At 26.4% G+C, this 23681-nt stretch overlaps 1 protein-coding gene across 1 annotated transcript in view; it reads right to left on the reverse strand.

Annotated features, from left to right (window-relative positions):
* Positions 1 to 17949, reverse strand: part of Nrx-1 (Neurexin 1) — a 265980-nt gene extending 248031 nt beyond the window's left edge. Inside the window, exon 1 of the mRNA XM_089219748.1 lies at positions 17509 to 17949. The gene's annotated coding sequence lies outside the window, so the exon portion shown is untranslated. The remainder of the gene's footprint in view (positions 1 to 17508) is intronic.
* Positions 17950 to 23681: the final 5732 nt, after the last annotated feature.

Below are 23681 nucleotides of genomic sequence, written 5' to 3' on the forward strand. Positions count from 1 at the left end.
ACTACTGGGAAATTCAAAATTTTACCTTCCCAATTCACTAACTAGATTCGCTTTCCAACTGGAAAAGCTATTGAAGTTAAAAATCGAAGAATTATTTTGACAATTTATCATATAATATAAAATAAAATTTCAAAACATATAATTTCATTCAATAAATTTTAATGCCTAACACTTTATTGTAAAATAACTAATTCGATATATATCAATGATATAGAACATGATTTAACTTAATCTCTTATAACTATAACTATTGCCAAAAAATAAACGTATTTTTATTATAATCAATCCCCTTAGAAATCAGTAAATAAATGTTCAACATGTTTTAATATCATTGAATACTTATCATTAGATGAAGTGATTCTTAAATACCTAATACTTTATTTCTTATTCATTCATGGATTAAAAATATAATAATTGTACTAAAATTCGTATTATTTATTCAATTTTACATGGAAGCAATGTAAACACAATTTAATTTATATATCAACATATAATGCAATTCTGTAAACAGTTCAGACCTTGGTTCAGACGCATATTTTATCATCTTATTATATCATATTGTTCTCGTAAAATTGAAAATATAATAGTTGAATACATTCAAGATATACATTATAATATACGTAAACTATCATACTTAAATATGTAATTACAATAACATTATGTTTATTTAGTTTGTTAGTTTATCTCTTTCAGGCACGGTGGGATACCGTTTGTCCCACCTCGAAAATCACATTTCCAGCACGGTGGTACGAAAAATAATCCACCTAGTAAAATAGTTTTTCCCGATTACTTGTATTTATTCTTCTTCACTAAACGATATAAATAGCTTTAATAGCCTATTATGTACATATTAGTATAAGAATAAATCGAAAATGAATGAATTTATCGTTATTATTAGCTGGTTTCCCGTTTTTTTTTTTTCACAATAGCTAGCCAGTAGCCACTCATAATTTTTATTGGTTTATATTACACTATATAGTTTATACATATGAACGATATTAACATATGATGGACTATTTGTATTTCATTCAGTGCAAATTAAATCATTTTATCGATAGCAGTTCGTCTGCTACGACGTAAAATTCGGGAGTACAAATTATAACCCACCGTGCAGCAACTGTCAAGACGTGAGTATTATCCGGGCGTCGCGCGTCGTGTACTATAATATACTATATAAAAATTATATTATAGTGTTTGGGAAATTTAAATTTATAAACACATAGGTACACGCAATATGTATAAATTAACAATTTATTTTATATTTATAATATATTTTATTATATAAAAAAACATTTAATAATAATATTAATATAAATAACTATCATATTTTATGATGGATGCATATTATTAAAATGTGTGTAGGTAAATAAAATTTTCCAAACATTTAATTTTCCAGTGTAATTTATAAAAAAACAATTATCCGTTTTTGTTTTTAAATTTGCATTATTCTAAAATATATTTTATTATATTTTAGTGTTTCAAAAATGAGTTCTCATCTAAATATTAATGAAATTTGTGATTTTATAAGTCTGTTCAATATTTTTTATACTATGTAATTTCCTAAAAGAGATATGTAAGTTTTTTTTTTATAATACTTATATTTTACATGGCAAATATATCTCAAAATTATAAAAATAAATTTTACAATACATTCATTACATAATTTTATTCTAATAAAATACCTAGGTATCCAATAAATATATTTTGATAAAAAAAAATGTTCATGATATTTTTGACTTTAGTAATATATATCATATAAAATTATACACTTCATGCATGGTGGGACATACGTCATCCCACCTACAATTACTTCCTAAAAAAAATTTTTTCACAAAATAAAAAATGCATTTAAAATTTAAATACAGAATTATTATTTATTTGTTCATAAAAATTAGTAAAATTGGTGGGTAGTAAGAAATAATTATTTAAAATTTTGCACATGTCATACAATTATGGCATTTAAAATATATTTCTATTTTGTATAAAAAATTAAATAACTGTCAGTAGCTTGTTTTAATAATATTATATAATTATAATTTTTACGCAGTTTATCGCTTAAATGTGATGTGTAATAAAACCTGATCAATACATGTATTGATCAGCTTTTATTAAGTCAATTTGTATATCCTAAAATGTAAACAACGTGTTTAGTAAAAGCTCGAATAAAAATTAAGAATTTTTAGCATTTACTAACTACAAACAGTAAAACCTAGCATTGACTAGTAAAACCTAGGTTTACCTAGTTATCGAGCATTTACAGTAAAATATATATGCTTTAAATATTAAATACTTAACCTGAATCATAAAAAATAACTTATGAAGAACTTTTAATTAAATTTTCAAATTTTTATATTAATAAAAATCTATGATTATATCTAAAAGAATAAAAAACTATAAAAGTTGAAAATTTTAAATGTCTTTTTATAAACCTATAAAAGAGCTAATGCTATTTTGAAAATTTTATAGTATTTCCTAGAAAATTTGAATATTTCTTTGATAATAATGTCAAGGTTTTATACTATGTTTTTTAGTTATGAAGTAGGTAACACTTATGTTTCATACACGTAAATTACGTTTCTAATTTTATGAATCATGTGATTAACGTTATAAATTATATTATTTCCATTATGAAAATGAAATTAAGGATAATTAAAGTAAGTTATACCAATTATACTGTAATTGTTATATAAGTAAAACACTTCAACTATATAATAACTACAAGAACGCCAACCTATAAGGGTTACTGAAGGTATGCTTTCCTAGTAGTATATCCAATGACAGGACAAGCACGTCAGGCATCTCATACTTCTTCAAAAGAATGCAAATAACAAGGGTAGGAGTTTTTTTATTATAGGATACTGGATAATTCAATATAAACGCATTGTACACAAATTTATGATAAGAAAAAAATTGTTTTTTCTGTAAATAAAGGATATAATTATATCCATAAAGTAACTTGATTATATAATTATATATATACATTATGTATGCGTTATTATTAAGATATTGAGTATGATAAATATAAATTCTAAATAGCTTGGAAATATTGAATAGCTGATGAAAATTAATAAGTAATTTGTGAGAAGGTAGCAGATGTAACGATCCTTAATATATTTAATTTACTTAATTTATTACCATGTTAATCTTATGGAACAGTAACTCTAAAAAAAAAATGCAATTTGTTAGAATCTAATTTTAGAATATACATAAATTAAAAATAGTTGTGGTCAATTTTAAAAAAATACTTGGAATAATTATGGTTCAGAAAATATAGTAACTACTTATAAATTTGAATAGTTTAATGGCCTTCACTTATCTATGGTATAGTGCAAAGAAGGAATAGAAGGCAATATTATAACACTTGACATAGGTAGTAAAAGTAAATCATACAATAAAAAGCTCAATAAATAAAATTCCATACCTTCGAAGTGTGAAAACTAGTATATATTGTTTAATATAATTGAGCAATGAGCGTCCGTGTATTCAGTAAAGACTCACTATTTTAAAAACAACCAAGATTGTTGGATTCTAACATGTTAAATGGAGTTAGATTAACGGTGTCCTGGATTTGTGATGTGGTTGATTAAAACATGCTTTAAAATGGCTTCCATCGATCTATTGAAACGTCGCACCCAGTATCAAATTCATACCCGCGATACTATAACCATGACACCCTACCACGCATTCATATATCTATATTTGAAATGGTTTGTATGTCAATCCATTAAAATATAACGAGGCTAAATAATATATTTCACTACTATCAGTAAACCGAATACATTTATGTACATAATTTATGATATATATTGGTTATTATTAAAATTATGTGAATGTAATTTTTTTTATTTAAATTTATAGCTATTCCATAAAAAAAAAGCATAAAATAATAGTGATCTATAGTGTTGTAAAATATTATCATTTATTTATCCAAAAATAATGCATAATATTATTTTGCCATTAGTATTTTAAAAATACACCTATACCAATAAAATATTCCGTAGCACCATTAAAATAAAAAAAAACTTGCATTAATATTTTTAAATACCTCCATAAAATATCTAATAATAAATGTTAAATTATTTGAAAGTAAAGATTTAAAATTCAAATATTTAGCATATTTTCTTTTCATTGTAATCTCAATATTATATTGAATTATTATTATTATTATTATTCATTTATTTCTCAAAATAAGAATACTGTGCCTCACTGAGTATTCTCATAAATCTCGTAATTCAAACAGACTTTTGTTTATTATAAAATAACTAAAAGCATAGGTATACATTTTGTTTTACATATTTTAGCATATTTTTGAGTTTTTGTGTATTGAAAGCTTATCTTAAATTATTTGAATATTATGAATTATATTTTAAAGGTTTGAAATAAAATCCTTTTTAAATTCGATTTGAATGTAAAATTATAATAGTTTATTTTTAAGCTAAAAATTTATAGAAACTTTCTTCATTTATATGTACTTGGATTAATAACATTATGAATATTACTGTATGCAAAATAATTTAAAACACTATTCCTTTCTATTCTTTTTATATATATCATAAAAATCAAGAATATTAAATATAAAAAAACGTATGTGGTGAAAACGCATGTTTATGTCAATGCTCACATACCGACATTTTTAAAACGTATACATCACCATTGCTTACCAAGGAACAATTAATAGTCTGGAATAATGTAAATAAAATTCAATTGAAAGTTGGGAATATTGTTAGCCACCTCTCTTAATAGAAATTAATTCTAAACAGTAATTAATTTATTGTACCTGTCAATATTGTAACACGGCGCTCCGTATATGCAATTTCACTACTTACAAACGAAAGTTGTCTTAATTGACTTGTTATTTTACATTGATACGGCTATGCTTAATATTTTAATTTAGATTAGATTTTTCATATTAAAATATATTGTATTCTTGTTTCTAGACATGTTTAAATAAAAAAAGTTTACATACTAATAAATAAATAATTGAATCGTTTGGCTTGAGGGTGAAACAAAAAAGTACTCGTGATTGAGATACGGTTATTAGGTAATTAATTAATTTTTCATTCCTGATAAAGTTTGATAATTAATGGAGGCAGTATAGAACAAAAATAATAATTTTGTATATTAAACAATATTCTGTGTCAAAGATGATACATGCTTGTTATGTTTAGTGAAAGACTAGTATAGCGTATATTATAATTTATAATATAGGATATGCATATTTGGCAAATAATATAAATAATTTGAAATCACTCAAATCAAAAATCAAAATTCTTGATAAATAAAAGTTGTAAAATATTTAATAGAAAACATTCTAAAAAAAAAAAAAATATTTAAATACTGTATTTAATACTTTTACACCTTAATTACCTAGTTTTTCATTAAAAATGTTTAAAAACAAAATTATTTCTGAGTATTCCAATATATTTGCCAGCTATACTGCTATATTTAAAATATCCATGTTTTAATTTCATTTCAAACTCTTTATTTGTTAATTTTAGAACATTTTTCCGTAGAATTGTTTCTTTAGTTGGAATTTTTTCGTCAAGACATTTATGAAATCATTTTGATAAACTGAAATCTACACATGGATATAATTTGCTCAGTTTGAATTTATTTTTAAAGGCGATAAACTAATTTTGGATTGTAAAAATAATATCAAAAATATTTTAATTAATTTTTGAGTAACATGATAATCTTAAACTTAAGTGTTATGGCAATAATTAAAAATTGTTTTACTGATTGATCGAAATCCAATATTTTCTTTTTGACTGATACAAAAAAGGAAAAAAAAAATAATAAATACAGTTATAGGTACAGTTATAGGTACTAAAGTGTATCGGAATATTTATGATGTACCTTTGCTTTTCAAATGAAACACTTAAATCGTAATAAACCAGAATGATGAGCATGCAAAAACTCGATTTATACTATAAATCTTTTTTTTATTTTTGAAAAGATTTAGTTAAATAAATGTTTTAATAAATTCATTTTTTCTGATTTGGTAAAAACTATTTCAAGGAAAAAATATCAGTGTTTTCATGGAATTTGATAATTCAAAATAATAAAACTAACAATACCTTCTATATGATATAAAATTATACCTGTCAAATATATTCACATAACACGTTAAGTATTAACAAAAAAAAAAAAAAACAGATTACTATTGATAAAAAAATTTAAATAGTGTTAATATGATAAAATTATTAAAACGTTAAACAGTTACAGAATAAAATGACATAATATAATGAAGGTGGCAGCAACGCCAGCAACAATGACAATATTTTAATAAACGTACAAATTGAAAAATACATTTTAACCAAAATATAGAGAAAAATATTATTTTATTTTTTGAGAATTCATTATAATTCATACAATATAAAAACAAAAATCAGTAAGAAACTTTCCGTATCATTGTATTTTGATTTTAAATAATCATCGTTTAAATTCTACACATTTTATTTTATCAAATTAATTATATTACAAATTGTTTTATTCATTTTCTCATTGAATAACAATTATTAAAATCAAACAATATTATTCATAATATATAACTTTTAAATAAAGTACATTGAATGCTGGAAAGGTTATTTACGACAAATATATTACTTAGGAACATCAACTTAACAATGGAAGTACATTTCTTCGTTGTTGAATAATTTAACCAATATACAAATATACTGAGATTAGATAGTATGTCTAAGTTATAAACTTTCACAAACAAAAAAAAAATTCTCGCTTTTAGAAAATATAATTTTATAACTAGTATCAGAATTTGTTTTTATGTTTAACTATTGATTTTAAATTAATTTATAAAAATTATATTTGATTATTTAATTTTATAACAGATTATATAGTTTTAATATATATTTATAATTCAGAATCATATTAATTAATATGATTCCTATAATGATATAATAACGTGTAAGTCATTGAAAGTTTAATTATAATTACATTAATTCCGATATAAAGTAAAATTGTTCAATAAACTTTAGACCAGGGAAGTAATTATGGCTTTTATATGTCACTAATTATGCTTAAAGTAAGGAGTATAGGCAATTAGTAATGAATATCTTTAAATCTGAATTAAAGTAATTTTATTCAAATAAACAATTTTTAAAAGGTAGAAAAATATATTTAAAAAGCTAGGCTATGGTCTAGGTTTGACCTTACGTGCTCGTTCTTATTTATTGTGATTAGTAAACATTTTAAACCTCACATGCGATGTAAAACATAATAATATAGAAGAATGTAGAATAAAACATGTAACTTATATTATAATGATTAACACTAGATTAGTCTGAGTTAGATATTTACATTCATTGATGTTCCAGTACAGTGTTTACAACACTATATATAACTACCTTTATGATGGGTTCGAAACATGAAGTGTCATGTAGAATTAATTTCTCATTTACCACTACTATAGACATGGTATAATTTCATGAAGTGTATATGTTGTTATAATTGACTAGTCATGTGAAGCGAAAATTATTGTTTGAGTTCAAGACTAAGGCATATCTGGTATCATAATGGTTATAAATTATAATTAATAGTATGATATGTAACAATAAATTAATTGAGTAAAGTTATAGATAGCGTAAAACCCCGTGTTTATTTTATAGCATATATAAATACTCAGCGATGAATCCAGTTTTGAAGACAGTTGTTGTAAATAAAGCAATAAATGATAATATTTTCAACACAAACATTACCACCAGTTAAGAACTACACAATATGTATAGAATTATAAAGATTTAGAAATCCTATAATAAATTGGTGGAAATATTTACCATTGTTAAATTGTCCAATCGATGTTTAATCATTATTTTTTAACTTTCCTTCTTTTTGTTTTACAATAATTGCACGGTAAAATAACTCTCATTAAAAATATATGCATTTATTGTACAAGTTGACTAATTTAATAATTAAAATAAAAATGTACATAATATATTATTATCTTAAGTAAAAGTAATTTATATTTAATTAGTATTGATGATTCCTAGCATATTTTGCAAGCATTTTTTTTTATGGATAAATAAAATGTCAAGTGTCAAATAAAAATCTATTTAAAAATTAATAGTAGATTTTAATGTAAGCATATTTAAGACTTGTTACTTGTTAGCTATTATCTAGTTTTTAAAAGTCGATAGGGTCTATTTTAGAGAAATCAATATATACAACCTTTCTCTAGATATTTACAAAAAATAACAATATTAAATTTTAATTTTAAATAAATCCTTAATATTAAATGAATAAAAAAAAGTTATTATGTCTCATTTTTGACAAACATACTTAAGGCGAAATTTGCGTCATGTATTATAAACTACGTATATATGGACTTATATTTTTTAAATTTACATTGATGCATACCCACTGGTAGCCTTAATGTGACATGAAAAGTACAGACAATTGATAGAATTTCTCATAATATAGTTCGTATTTGGTAATAATTATTAAGAATTATAATTTATATTGATATAATAAAATAATAAAATATACAAAATATAACTATTTGAGTGCTTACTTTAAGCTAAAATATAATGTATTTTACTCATTATAATTTTAAGATATTGATAATTAGGTTAATAATAGGTATGTGATATTATAGCAACTTTACATTTTATTATGCGTAAAAAAAAAACAATTTTTTCATGCTCGTACATATTAAATATCTGTTTGGATTTTAATTAAATATCCTATTTATATTGATTTGTACAGATGGTTCAATAATCATATTATGAGAATATTATTAAAATGAGCTAGTATTATATCAAGCTACGTAAGTATATATTAGTTTTTTTTTTTTTTTAATTAACCCAAGGTTAGTTCAACTAATCAACTTTTCAATCAAACAACTAATCAAATATTTTAAAATTGAAAGTGGGAATTAAATTTAATAATGATCATCAAAAAGAAAATTCTAGAGAAAAATCGATAGATGCCTAAACATAGTACTGTATAAGAATTCTTTCGTAAGTCTCATAAGTTAATCTACTACCTAATCTATTGAATATTATCATCAAACGTCTTAAATTTACGTTTTAATAAAAATACAATTTTCATTACTACTCATATCAGTTTAAAAAGATAAATGTATCATTCTGTCATTTTAAACCTCAATACATCAATCTGAATTTTAAATAATGATGATATCAATAATTTAAATAAATGTTTAGATATAATATATATAAACATTAATATTATATGATTGTATGTATATATATTTTTTTAAACTCATTATTAATGATGATTTAGTACATGCACATGGAATATGAATATATAGAAAATATTGGGACTGAAGTGATATATCACATTAATCAAATTTGTCGGTTGAATAAGAGCAATATTCAAACAAAATATTTTTATATGAAATAAAAGATAAACATATTGCTTCGGAGTATCAAATATTTTTTAAAACTGAGGAAATTACAATATTACAGCCTATTTATTAAAAAAAATATATATAATATATCTTTTATAGTTAAATGCATAATATTTTCTTTTATTTTATTTCAATATTTATTATTTATCGATAAAATTAATGTATATGTCTATCATATATTACAATATTTTTGAACACAGTTTTAATACTCCTATATAATTATATGTGTCAGCTATCTAACGATTGTCATAGATAAGACATTATCATATCTAGATAATATGTTTATTAATTTAAATCAGCCATGTAAGATAATCATTTTGCATGAATTATATTACGTTGATTTTTTTATTGAAATGTTTCTATACGAGTAAATGTAAACTATTTTTTCTTAACCTAATTGTATTTATTAAGCTTTTGAGATATATTATTGTACTAATTATGAATAAGTATTGAGTTAAATGCTTAAGAAAAAAGCTGGTAATTTAGTAATTCCTAAAATAAATAATTTCTATGATCTTGAAGTTTTCACCGTATAAGTAAATATCATAATTGTACAAACGATAGTAGATTTTTTTTTTAAATTTCTGGTGATGTATTAAAATATTAGAGTTTTTGCTTTTGAGGTATTAATTAAATACATTTAGATTATATGTTTCAAGCATTTAATGAAGAGTTATAGAGTACGTGAATACCTATAACCTATTCCAATAATTCGATAATTTGAAAATAGTGTACTTTAAACTCAATACTAAATATTATATATCTTTCCTAAATTGTTTGCATTTTATTTAATTTTCTTATAATTGAAGTATATTAATATTTTTAGATAAAAGTGAGATTATTACTACCTTCTCTTGATAAAAGTAAATTAAACTTGTTGATATTTAGTATTCTAGTGTATTCAATTATTCAAATCTTATCAAAGAAACATGTTAGATATTTACTATCAACAAGTTAATTACAGTCAGAATTTGTGGGTATAACACGGTTGCGAACGTTTTACCTTTTTTATAACACGATTGCGAACGAATATCGCTTATCCACGAATTTGTTTTTTAGCTGAAGTTTGAACGATTGCGAATGTTTTTTTAGGCTACGTTGGTCAAGCCAAGTTTATACAGGGCGGGGCACTGAAACGGCCGATTTTAAAAATAAATTTTCTCAGTAGTAATTAAGATAAGAATTCTCACTAAATATTATTAGTTCAAAGACAACATGCCATTTAATAAACATGGAACATTGGAGTGGTAAACAATGTGCTTATGCGATAAAATCGTTTTACAAAAATAATGACAGTTACGTAGCATTATTTCCAAAAATGGTGATATTCATTGGTCACTTCGATCACTGAATTTATCAGTATGTGATTTCTTTTTGTAGGGATATTTAAAAAGTAAAGTCTATGCACAGAAACCTCGAAATATTAATGAACTAAAAACAAAATTAAAGAAGAAATTTCCAGTACGCCTTTGGAAAACCTAACCTAACCTAACCTAGCTAACCGTGTAGTGGAAAATATACGAAGTAGGCTAGAAAAGTGTTTGAGAAGAGATGGCCATCATCCTGAGGACATAATTTTTAAAAAATAAATGGCATGTTATATACTTCATTATAATAAATAATAATACATTTTTATTTGGTTTTTTTATTTTATAATTTATCTATGAAAATGTATTTCAAAATGTATATATTATATATTTATATATAAATAATACAATGTGACGTTATAACTACGTTAAAAACTAAAATAAAATTATACAAAATAATAGGTAATGTTTTAAACGGCGATTGATTAAATAAAAATCGATATAAATACTAATAATACTGTTCAATAATATTTAATAAGTTACAAGCTAATAAATACACAGATAAATTTTAAAAAAATTAAATAGTTTTTCTGTATTTTTTTTTTTTTTACATTTTTTCCTTGGTAGGAATTTTCAGTATCTTGTAAACATAAAATGGGATTCCTATGGATTTTATAATCATTTTAATTTTTTAATGTTGATTCAATTATAGATTTATCTTTTTTGGCCATAAGATTATGAAGTTTATTTTTAATATAATTTATTATTGTCAAAGTTTGTGCCTGTGTTTGTTTTAAAACTGAAAACATTGCGTGTGTGATAGGGTGGGGATTATAAAACTGACTTAAAATAATATATAATCTATTTTATAATATAAATATAATTTAACAACAATGAATCTGGCAACGCTGTACGGAAAAAGGCAGATAAAAACGTTCGCAATCGTGATACGAGAAAAGGTGCGTTCGCAATCGTATATCACCCGAATTTATTAAGTATGGCAAAGATAATATTATACTATACGATTTTTAGGAAATTCTGATAATTTAAAGTGGTATACAGTAATGAACTCAGTACCTATACATATACCAAATTTAAATAAGAGAACGTTTGGTAAAAACAATTTATTTACGTAGACCAACTTTTTAAATACCAATATATCATTATTAATGGAAATGACTAATGATTAGTTAAGACTTTTTGAAATTATACAAATTCAAGGTTTTTATATTTTTTTACATCAAAATAAATTTAATTAAATGTATAATTCGAGTAAATTTACGAAATTGTTTGATTAAATAATTAGATTTGGGTATGCGTTTAAAATTAAATAATGAAATCATTCTAATAACACAGCCTGCATGTCAGACTTAAAAATTTAAAAAAAAATGTGTTGCTTGGAACTTATTCAATTAGAACTTTAAAATTATATTAAACTTAATAAAAAACAATCAACATAAGTGATCTGGGTACAGAAGTACTGTAATATTATACTGATCATAAAGTATTATCATTGATTTATATTCACTCAATAAAAACAAGAAGTAGGGTATTACCTAACCATCCCTTAGTGATCCAAAATAAAAACTATACATCATACTTTATTGAAATCTTAATACTCAGAATGATTCTTAAATCTAAAATAATGAAGCTCTATTATATAGCTAAAAAAAAATAAGACGTAAATAATATCCAGGAATTTTTGAGTGTACGATTATAACAAACTACTCATTTTTATAAATAAATTCAAATTAAATATAATAATAAACAATATTATACATGCATGATATTTCTACTATAACTAAATATTGATAGTTATATTATTACATAAAGAGTTCAGTTATCAGTGTTAGTATCATTAAAACACAGGTTCATAAAATAAATTAGGGAGCCTGGTGTAGTTAGTGTGGTTGGCTTCAGTCTTTTATGTGTTGATGATCAAGCATCGGTCCGCGCTGCTAGTGATGGGCGACCACCCGGGTTTTTAGTGACGAATCCTCATTCTACATACACGCGCACTACATTGGTATAGTATTGAATAGTACACAGGTGTTAATGAATCTTAACCCTTTACAAAATGCTTTGGTCTATAGTTCTCTATACTTAAGATCAATACAATAGGTAATAATAATAATAATAGTAATAACAAAAAAAGTATTCATCTGGTAAATTCCTAAATATGATTAAATTTATTTTCAATAAAATTATTTTTGTTTATTTATTAGTTAATTTTACTTTATTTTCTACTGTAATATAAACTAACCTAATAAATTACATGATTAAACGTAAATTTCTTCAATTCTAATCATATTATTATACAATTAAATTCAGAAAAAATATAAAATCTAAATAAGTACAATTTATGATGCATAGTATGCTATAATTTCTGTAAGATAAACTTCAGGATAATATCAGCGACTTTTCTCGTCCTCCCTTGACATAAAGTCATAACCTTGGGGAATCAGGTGCACATATTATCGTTGGTTATGAAATTATCAAAACTTATTTTGACCCTTTACAGAACTTCATAGAACTTTACACTATTTAAATAATTTGTAATAGACCAAGATTAGTGTCCCAAATATCATTGAATATTTCACTATACAATATAATATATATATATACACTTGATGAAAATCAAAAACTGTCTGATTAATTCTGATAGTTGAAACAACATGAAAAAGAACAGCCGTTAAGAAAATTTCTTAAAGCTATACTGACGGAACAAACACGGCTACTCAGTCATTATGAGTGCCGTTGATAACTTTTACCCCACTCAGAACACGTAGAACCTCATTAGATTTCAGTGTTTCACCAATAATAACTTTGAGTTTTGTAAAGATATTTTCAAGCCACATTTTCAGAAGATTATGAATCTTGGATATATGGTGCATATAGGTAGATGCTCACTAGTGACTAGTCACATACACGTATATTATAATATTATTTAAAGCAAATTCTACAAAAAAAACTGAGTCGTTGTGGGACGCCTGGCACCATTTTTTTGTAATAATGTTAAAAATAGATGGTGAATAAGATGACTATGAAATAACTTCTAAATTAATGTCATAAGACTATTTTGTTTTTTATTTGCATAGAAGAACTTAAAAGATTTACAAAGACATACAACAATATACAAAGTAATAATGCAACAACTCTAATCAATATCATCTGTTACTTCGTCAATTATTTCTGTGAAAGTAGCAGTTAATGCTTCTAATGGTACAATTACTGGTATCAATGTAAGAATTGGTTGATGATAACTGAAATATGCTACAAAAGTACGTGACATAACGTTATAAACGTACCTTGTAACTACTCCATCTATAGCAGTTCCATATCTAGTTGTTGCTTCTCTTGAATCGTTTTATTTTTTATATTATTAACAAACAAACTAAATTTTTTTTTGAAGGAATGTAATGAATTGTCAATAGCAAAATTTATATTAAAATCTCCTGCTAAAATAAATGGTAATTTATCCAAATTCTCTTTTAAAACTTTAAAAGCATCGATATTTTGTGACTATATGGAAGTAACCACCGATGTAAAAATGCAATAATATTTTTAATTTTTTGATTGGGTGATATGTATACAATGACCATGAGAAATTCTCTTTCATCATCCATAACAATTAAAGTAGGTTGCAAGTAGTCGCCTACTTGACTTACGTTAATTTCTGTATAATTTTGTACCATAAGATCTATATTAGTGGTCAAAACGTGAGAAATATTCGAGCTCTGATATATATGGAAACTCCAGCGACTCTAACATTTTTTAAATTTAAAGTGAACAATATAATTAAAATTTGGCAATTTGACTGATTTATCATCAGAAAGCCATGTTTCAGATAACAACAAGAAGTTACTTTTCTGAGAAATAGAATCATTTAAATCTTAAACATGCTCGTTGAGACTTTGTCAGTTCAGAGTATAAATGGTCAATCCTTCTCTTGATGTTATAAATTTAGTAATATCTGTTTGTGAAGTAGTAAATCTGTTTAGTAATAATTTTTTGAACTCTTCTTGCAAAGATACAATCAACGGATCGACTCGTCTTCCATTTTTTTCAGCTCAGTACCAAAAATAATTCTGTATGGATCAAAGAAAAGCCAAATTAAACTCGATGAAATTATTTATATAGTCTTCAGTCTTTATTTGTTCTTAACTTTGGTATCTGCACGAATGTGTTTGAATGTCAAACAGTCACGAACGCGCAATCTCATTATTTTTGTAGCTACCTATATACAACAAATGATATGGAGTAACTCATCGGCGATCAGAACGTCGCAGTTCGCTCGAAGTTATTATGAATAGTGTCCCTTACTGCATGCTTAAATTTTCTAAATTTTCCTAGATAAATGCTTGGAAATGAAAACTCTTCAGCATGTTCATCGAACAACAGGCTCTGCGGAATATTATGTTCTCCCAATGCTAGTCTCAAATATTTCTCTTCGTTCCATAATAATGTTTGTTGTTGAGCAGTAAGACTTTCTTCAATATCAATATTTTCACTAAAATCATCAATATTATTATTGAAATATTTGGAATATATTGATTGAAAAATTATGTATCGATTGTAATCTGATAATGTTTATATAAAGGTGCATCAAGTAAATACTGCAGCCACATTTTTATAGAGCTAATATTGATTAAACCATGAACGAATCTACTTTTGTAAATTATTTTCTTCTGTAAATGTATATAAACGCAATGTTCATAATTAATATTGCTTGGAAATTTTCGAATCATTGTGTTCACACTAACTGAAACGTTGATAATTTTTCCATATATGCCAAATTTTTTTTATTAGCGGGTCTGTATAACTTATAAAATTCTAGCCTCCTCCCAAAAAAAATCGACTCTAGTTGCACCTATAATAATATTGTACAAGTATCTTGTAATTTTTAAATATAATTGTTTTCCACTAGTGGAAGGTTATTTTGTATTAGTCAACATTTTTACTGTCTACTGACCTATAGAATTATGTAGATCATGCATAATTATATGCTTAATGCGTCGTATATAATACCAGGTAAGTACATAGCGGTATAAGCATATTATTATCATTTTTGAGATATTCAAAATTTATAATGCAAAGTTGAAAAATGTAGATTATAAACACAAATGAAAAAATTAATAATGAAAATTAAATAACTACAGACGTAGATATATTTTATATCATAGCAGTAATGATTATTATAAAAGCAGACTTTGTTTTAACTATTGAATTTGATCATAAAAAAAGTTTATTTGATGTATAGTTTTGGATTACCAAGATCCAGTTTTCAAATAATTTTCGGTAAAACCGGAATGATTCATTAAACGATTTGGTCTAATCTGAATAGTATTAGAACGTAGGTGCATTCCTCTGGTGAATTCTACCACACATACGTCTTGTGCATGCCTTACACAAAATTACCTATTTAGTATTTCCTGCTGTTGTTTTCTGGGTATATTTTAGCAGTATTATTCACTTAATAATAATATTGTATAGCACGTTTACATGTATCAATTGATTAATAATGTTAATAGAATTTAAAAATTAATATTATCAGTAGTACATTTTATTTATTATTTGTCCGTACATACTTTGTACTCGCGAGTCGCAAAGTATCGAGTTTGAAACTAACTACATTAATGTGCATTACTGTAACTACGAAACTTGTTAAATTATTAATTCTCGCCTAAACCCACATTGTTGGAAATTCTAATCCAGTTATAATCTAAGAGCCTATCCTGTATCAAATTTGCCACGAAAAACTGAAATAAAAATATTTAATTAGTAGATTATAATAGAAAGACTATTTTGTGCACAAGAAACTTTAGATTGGTAAGCTATACTTTCATAATTACTGAAGAGTCTGAATGAAAAAGAAAAAAAAATGAGAGGTAGTAACAATATTATTTGTGGTTATAATATTATATCATACTATTATAGGTACATGATTTCACTACTATTATAATTTCAACACGAACATATTTAAATCACAATTGTGTTAAAATTAAAATAAATGCCAACCACCGGTCAATAAGTTACGCAATTTTTCATCCAATGGTCGGTATTATAATATTTCTGTTAAAATATTATTATTATTATTATTATTATTATTATTATTATATTATTATATATCTAAATATAACATGTTATAGTTCTAAGTAACGTTTTGCATTATAGTAATAATATTATTATGTCTTTAGGTAACGGTGAAATGCGTAAACAACGACTCACGTTGTTTCCGAGAAACTATAAACCAACAGGAGTTTATCGTTCATGAAAACACGTGTGGAAAAAAAAGGAGGAAAGCTAGAGTATGAATACAGTGTTGTACGTAACTGCGGTGCCTCTGATTTGCCACCCTTGCCATTGTGATATAGTATGATCCATCAGTGGCCAGTTAAGACATCACGACATGAGTGAATCATACAACATCACAACGACACCGGATGATCAAGACACGTTATGTTTGAATAATGGTGGGCAAAATCGAGCGCATGAGAAATGTAACCGTCGTGGGTTCTGCAACACCATAAACCAAACGGTTTAAAAATAATAATAATAACGATTTGATACTATGGATTAATAATTGCGCTGCACCGTTTTTTTGTATTTGTTAACAGTACTTACGGCCACTTATATTTTTTCTCTTAAAACGGCTACCTACACGTAGGTATATATAGATAGGTTAAGTAGATATTATGTACCCAGCACGCGATATAAATATCCCGTCCACATGATACGCGCTAAAATCAATTTTATAATACTATATTATAATAATATCATTACATCTATACAGTGTCATACTAGAAGTTTTTTACTCACGTGTGTCACGAAAAGAGTTGTACTGGCCGTAAGCACTAGCTGATCAGCCACTCGAAGACGATGCTGGCGCAGAGCCGAACAATGATCTTTTCGCTCGTCCTTATTGGACGTGTGGCGACAGTGAACCGGTTCGTGGTGGTTTTTTGGAGACGGGGGTGCAAAAGAACGTGCAAAACAATGAATATGGCTAGAGGGGAAAACGTTCACGAATTGATCACGTGAAAGTAATACGCTTGGTGCAAGAATATGCGAAAGAGTTCAGCGAGGTTGACAGTCGATAGGAAAGGAAAAAAGTCGACAAGACTATCGGAATAGATTTGTGTTCTTGGCAGACAATCAGACGTAGTCACCCGGGAACGGATAGTATGCCGTGCAAGTACGGTGATCGAGCTGAAGACGCGAACAGGCGGACGAACGATCGAACGAACGGACAGCGTGGAAGCGGACAGACGACTACTACGGCCTGCTGGCGTGACGGGCGGCGGACGTGACGCGGCGCGCGCGGTCGTCGTCGCGTTCGTACTTTCCCTCCATCACCATCCACCCTCCATCCACGACGGTGGACGACGATTGGGCGACGTCGGCCGATCGCGCGATGGGTGCGTGTGGTTCGGTTGAACGGTGGCGGGGGTGTACACACGCGCGGACTTTCCACTATGAAAACAGCGGTGGCGGCGGCGTGCGTATAATATACCATCGTTAGAGCGACGGCGCAGGCGGCGACCCTTACGACGAGCTTTACTACGGTGGTTTACGTACGATCACCACCACACCGCTGACCCACCTCACCCACCCGTGTGAAAGTACGCGTGCACGCAACGTCCACCACCAGCCTACACGTCCTTCACCCACCCGCTGACAATTTCTCGTAAGCTTTTACACACACTCACACTACCGACGCTATGCGCCGCGGTCGAGGACAGCGCGTCGTTATTGCTATACAACCACCAAACCGTGTAATATAATAAAATAATATGATTTTAGGCGTATGATGTGTTGTTCGTGGTACAAACATGTACTATACTCACACAAACCAACATTAGTATATCAATATCGCATAATGTTGATGTACAGTTATAGTTGTTTCGATTAATTTCAAATTAATATGTTACACAAAGTACGTAAAAATATGCCACTAAAGTAGAGCTCAGGTGAAAAACTGTAGACAAATATATATATATATATATACATATAGAACTAATGTCTGAGGTCTAGAATGAAAAGGTTCTAAATCGTTTTTATGAAATTGTTCAGGAGAGCAATTTTAAGGTTCGAGTTCAAATATTTTACTCCTTAAACAACATTTTGTTAAAATAAAGTTTTGAGGCATGTAGCAACTTGTATAGTTTAATTCACAATATTATAATAATAATTTGCTGTATTGGTTGGTATTAAAATTAATAAAATACAAATTATAAATTGTTTAGTATGAAAAGGTTCTACAATTTAGAACCTTTTCATCCTAAAGAAAAAAAAAATTAATTGGAACTTTTTCATTCTTATTTATTATTTTTATTATTGTTAGCTGAATCCTTTTCAGAATATTGCTTTCTCATTGCTACCAACCTTCTAACACAAAACAATGTACCTAATAACTATGAAACACCGAAATCTATATCTCAATCGTACAATTCTGTTGAATAGGTAAGAATAATTATTCTGTACTGCTTAGTATAATATTTATTAATTTATAGATTGTATTATTTACTTATATAACTAACTCTGGAGGGAAAATGTAGTACATTTAGATCTTAAATTGTATCTAATATTTTAATTTAATTAAATCTTTCACTGCAAAGTTTAGGTTCTTACAAAATAGTTCTAAATAATAATACGTCAAGTAAAACAGAATATAATTTTATCATTGTTATTGTGTACCATAATATTTATCGTACAATAACAACAATAGTAATATTGCACTATATGGTAGTGATTAATTTAATTAGAACATTTTCGTACTAACGTATCGTTAATAATTAGGTTCTATTAACCGAGCGTTTTCAATTTGATTAAATTGTGTTTATAATTTAATTTTTAGCGATTTAGAACCTTTTACTTTTAAAACAAATTCATCAATAATGATCGTATAATCTTGAATGTTAGCTTAAAAGATGCGTCATTGTATTCTAAAACCATTTCTGTTAAAAAGTGACTTTTGAAAAAAATCTGATTTAGAACCTTTTCATTCTAGACCCACGATAAGTAGTTTCTGAAACATGAACAACCATTTTTTTCTTAATTATTTTCGAAAACCTGCAAATGCCACATATTTTGTGTGACATATATTATTTATTTTTTTCGTTGTACTTATGATCAATCTTAAATATTATTTTATATTTATCTTTACTGCTTATTGATCCATTAAGAATATTAAGCATACATTTTACTATACATATATATTATTAACTATAAACAACATTAAGGTTTGTGATTTGGTTGTTCTAGAAATTTAGAATTTAAAACATAAATTCTTACAAGAATATCATAGCATACTTTAAATCATTACAAACTCGTAGGCGTGCACAAGTCTCTATAATAGAAGACATGGCATTGAAGAAATTGAGAGATGTCTTATGATTAACTAAAATTCACCGAAACTTTCTCAATTGATTCATCATGTAACTATTTCATTCATTCATTTTGTTACATTGTATTGTATAAGTTTCCTCAAAATTATATTTATTTAAAGTTTAAATAATCATATAGCTTCATCAAGACAGTAAAATTGTAATGTCTCAATCCTCCAAAATAAACTACAATTAAAATTTATAATATCCAAAAAAAAAAACCATACATTTTTTAATGGAAAAAAAAATAGGACAACCAACAAATTTAACTCTTAAGATATGTTTTCAGGTTCGTTGTCTAAATATATGAACATTAATAAAAATACATTTTTTTTAAATAACATTTTAAAATATTTTTATTATTTTTCAATATCAATTGATTAAACTTTAGTCAATATTATTAACACGTTAAGTGTTCTATTTTTATATAAACGTGGTGAAGAACCGTCCCATTTTTCTTGACCCATGATGCTGTGCAACTTGTTTTTTAACCTTTCATCAAAAGAATAAAACTTGTTAAAATAATAATATTAATTTAATGTTTAAAACTTACTATTAATACATTCTAATGTATATAAAAAATATAAATTGTGTATCAAAACCTTAATAATACTTTAAGTTTTTACATTTTTATAGAAAAAAAATATTATTAAACTCAAAAACTCAAATATAATTTTTTTTTTTTAATGTATTGATTGAAAAAAATCTTACAAGGAGAGGCGGCTGTTTCCACCGTGTGCATGCTATATTATACTTAATATAGTTGTAGTACTATTCAAATTGAAGTAAATATTATTGTGAATACAACTTTAATAGTAACGTTGTGTAAATATACATTCTGCTATTTCGTGCTGCATCAGTGGCATAGTTTCTATTCCACTTTCACCCTCCATTAACTGTATCACCCTTTCTCACCCCTTCACCCAACAAAGATTATATACAGTACAAACGGGACTGATGGAATGTAAAAATGAGATTAATATTGTTTTGTTCACTATTTATAAAGGGTCTAGAAAAATCTACAAGGACGGTTCTGAGTGCTGCCTGGATAAGTATAGGTACCACTTGAAATATTATAATCGGTGCACCGAAACTCAGTGTGTCAAAAATTGAAACGATAATAATGATTCTTAACTTACAACGTCGCACCTGTTCACACCGTCGGTAAAATCACGATGATTGAAAATGTATCAATCGACAGTAGTTTAAAAACGATTATAATTATTCCATGGTCGTATTGATACTGAAAAATTATATATAACTAACTACAAAAAAATCTAATTCGAAATGGGATTGACGCAAAAAGTTTTTTTTCACTCAGCCACTGCAAGAGAATAATATATTGAAATTAATCAACTTGAAAATTATTTACTATTACCTAATATATTAATTAATTTATATAGGTCCTGGGCCTATACAATACATGACAAGCGTGTTGACAAAATTATTTTTAGCTAATATTGTATCGACACATCGACGTTTAACGTTTGTATATTATTGTATTTTACACGCATTAATGTTTTGGCAGTGGCCTACAGCGACGTATTATGTTCTCATGCAGTACGTTAGCCGACTGTTTGGCGCCGTTTCGTTGTAAGTGCGCGCGCATACTCGCTGATCACATAATAATATAAAATAATATCTTTATGGATGGACTGCATGGGCTATTACAGGGGTGTCCAACCTTTTGTGAAGACTGGGCCACATCATATAGGAAGAAATTGTTGTGGGCCACATATTTTTTTTTAACAATAATACATTCAAATTTAATGATTAAATTATATTCTATAATACAACAATACATTTTTTTATAATTTTAATATAGCGAATAATAAGCAAAAATATTTTTACAAGTATTAATATTTAATTATAAGTACATAGAAAAATATATTTATTTATAATAAACGTGTGCATCGGCCTTTACAGTTTATTTGATATTTTATAATTTGATATTCTTTTGTTCTCGTAATACTAATATATTATCTAAAATTAATTCATGGTTTTTAAATTGAAGTGAGGGCCGCGGGTTGGACACCCCTGAGCTATTACATGAATGTATCATTAATTTACCATCGAAATTCGTGTGTTCAAAGGTAGTTTGATCAAAATTTACGTGGTCAGAAATCGATACAAAAATAAAAAACGAATGTAATTATGTGTTATTATAAAATACGTTATACATTAATATTAAAACATTTTTAAAAAATCATATAACATTTCTTTTTTTTTTATACGAGTTGAATTATTATCTGAGTAAACAGTATTATAATCATATTATCTTCGATACAATTAACTCACCGTCGATGTAAAATAATGCTGAATATTATAAACAACATGTACATAATTGCCATAATATAACAACAACATAATAACCTGAGTTACCTGGCATGAGTGCATTGCTATATGATTGTAAACAATATTAATAAGATCATTTCTCTCTTACTTAATTGATAGATACGTGGCCAATGCCTATATTGTATTTAAAACTCGTTGTTTACGTACACAATCGATGCAGTAACATCATTACAGCTACAATACGGCATGTGACCCGTTGGCTTTTGCAATTTAAAAATATGATAATGATTTTTTTAATTAACATGTTTTATTATTTTTATAATGAAATGAATCGGACCATTAAGAATTAGGATAAGTATACCTACGCACTAAATATTAAAGTCATAGTAGTACAACAAAATAAAAATAAATACAACATAATTGTTCGACTTCGGTATCTAACTACTAATCTGGTTACATAAAATAATTTCAATCACCCTTTTTTAATTTTCTATATTATGTCCCTTATTTATATATTAATAATTATCTCCATAACATAATGATAACATAAAAATGTCAGTTATGTGAGAGGGGCTCCAGGCTAAGATGAAATCGTGTAAATTATATAAATATAAGTATATTATATTAAATCGTATAAGGCCCTCTTCTTGACTTCAGCTGATTCGATCTAATTGTTCAATACAAAATCACCGTCAGTGACTATTTAAAAAACATATCATCGAAACGTGTTTAAGTGTTCTATAATTACTTATAATATATGTTCTCGATATAGTAAAGAAAATTATATAATTTTAATCTGAAATCGTGGTTAGAAAATAATATAATCGAGAAATTATTAACAATTTATAGTTTTACTAGTCCCCCGAGCTACCGCGGACAATATGCAACAGCATATCAGATAGAGGTGGACCATGAACAAAGTGATATGCATCTGTATCTAATTTGTAAGTGAAAATATTATTTTACGTAAACCTACTAAAGAACGGAGGACATAAACTCGATATGGTCACATGCTCGTAACGATTTATTGGATAATTTTAATAAATCAAAAATATGGGTAGGACACGATTGAGAACGGTCCTTATCGGCCATAACTTTTTTAATGACACAATAAACGCAATAAACGCAAAAAGAAGCATTCACGTTATTGTTTAGGATGTACAGTGTAAAGTCGTCCTAATGTCTTAGCTTTAAATATGCCTGGGATCGATGGATGTGGTTTTCCTTGCTTACGTGGCTCCCACTTTTTTTCTATTTTATTCCATGTAAAATAGCGTGGAACATCGGTATATAATAATGTTTTTGCAAATT

The sequence above is a fragment of the Diuraphis noxia genome, unplaced genomic scaffold (assembly GCF_037042655.1).
Source record: "Diuraphis noxia isolate RWA-SAM2 unplaced genomic scaffold, SU_Dnox_SAM2 contig0001, whole genome shotgun sequence".
In the NCBI taxonomy this organism is placed as follows: domain Eukaryota; kingdom Metazoa; phylum Arthropoda; class Insecta; order Hemiptera; family Aphididae; genus Diuraphis; species Diuraphis noxia.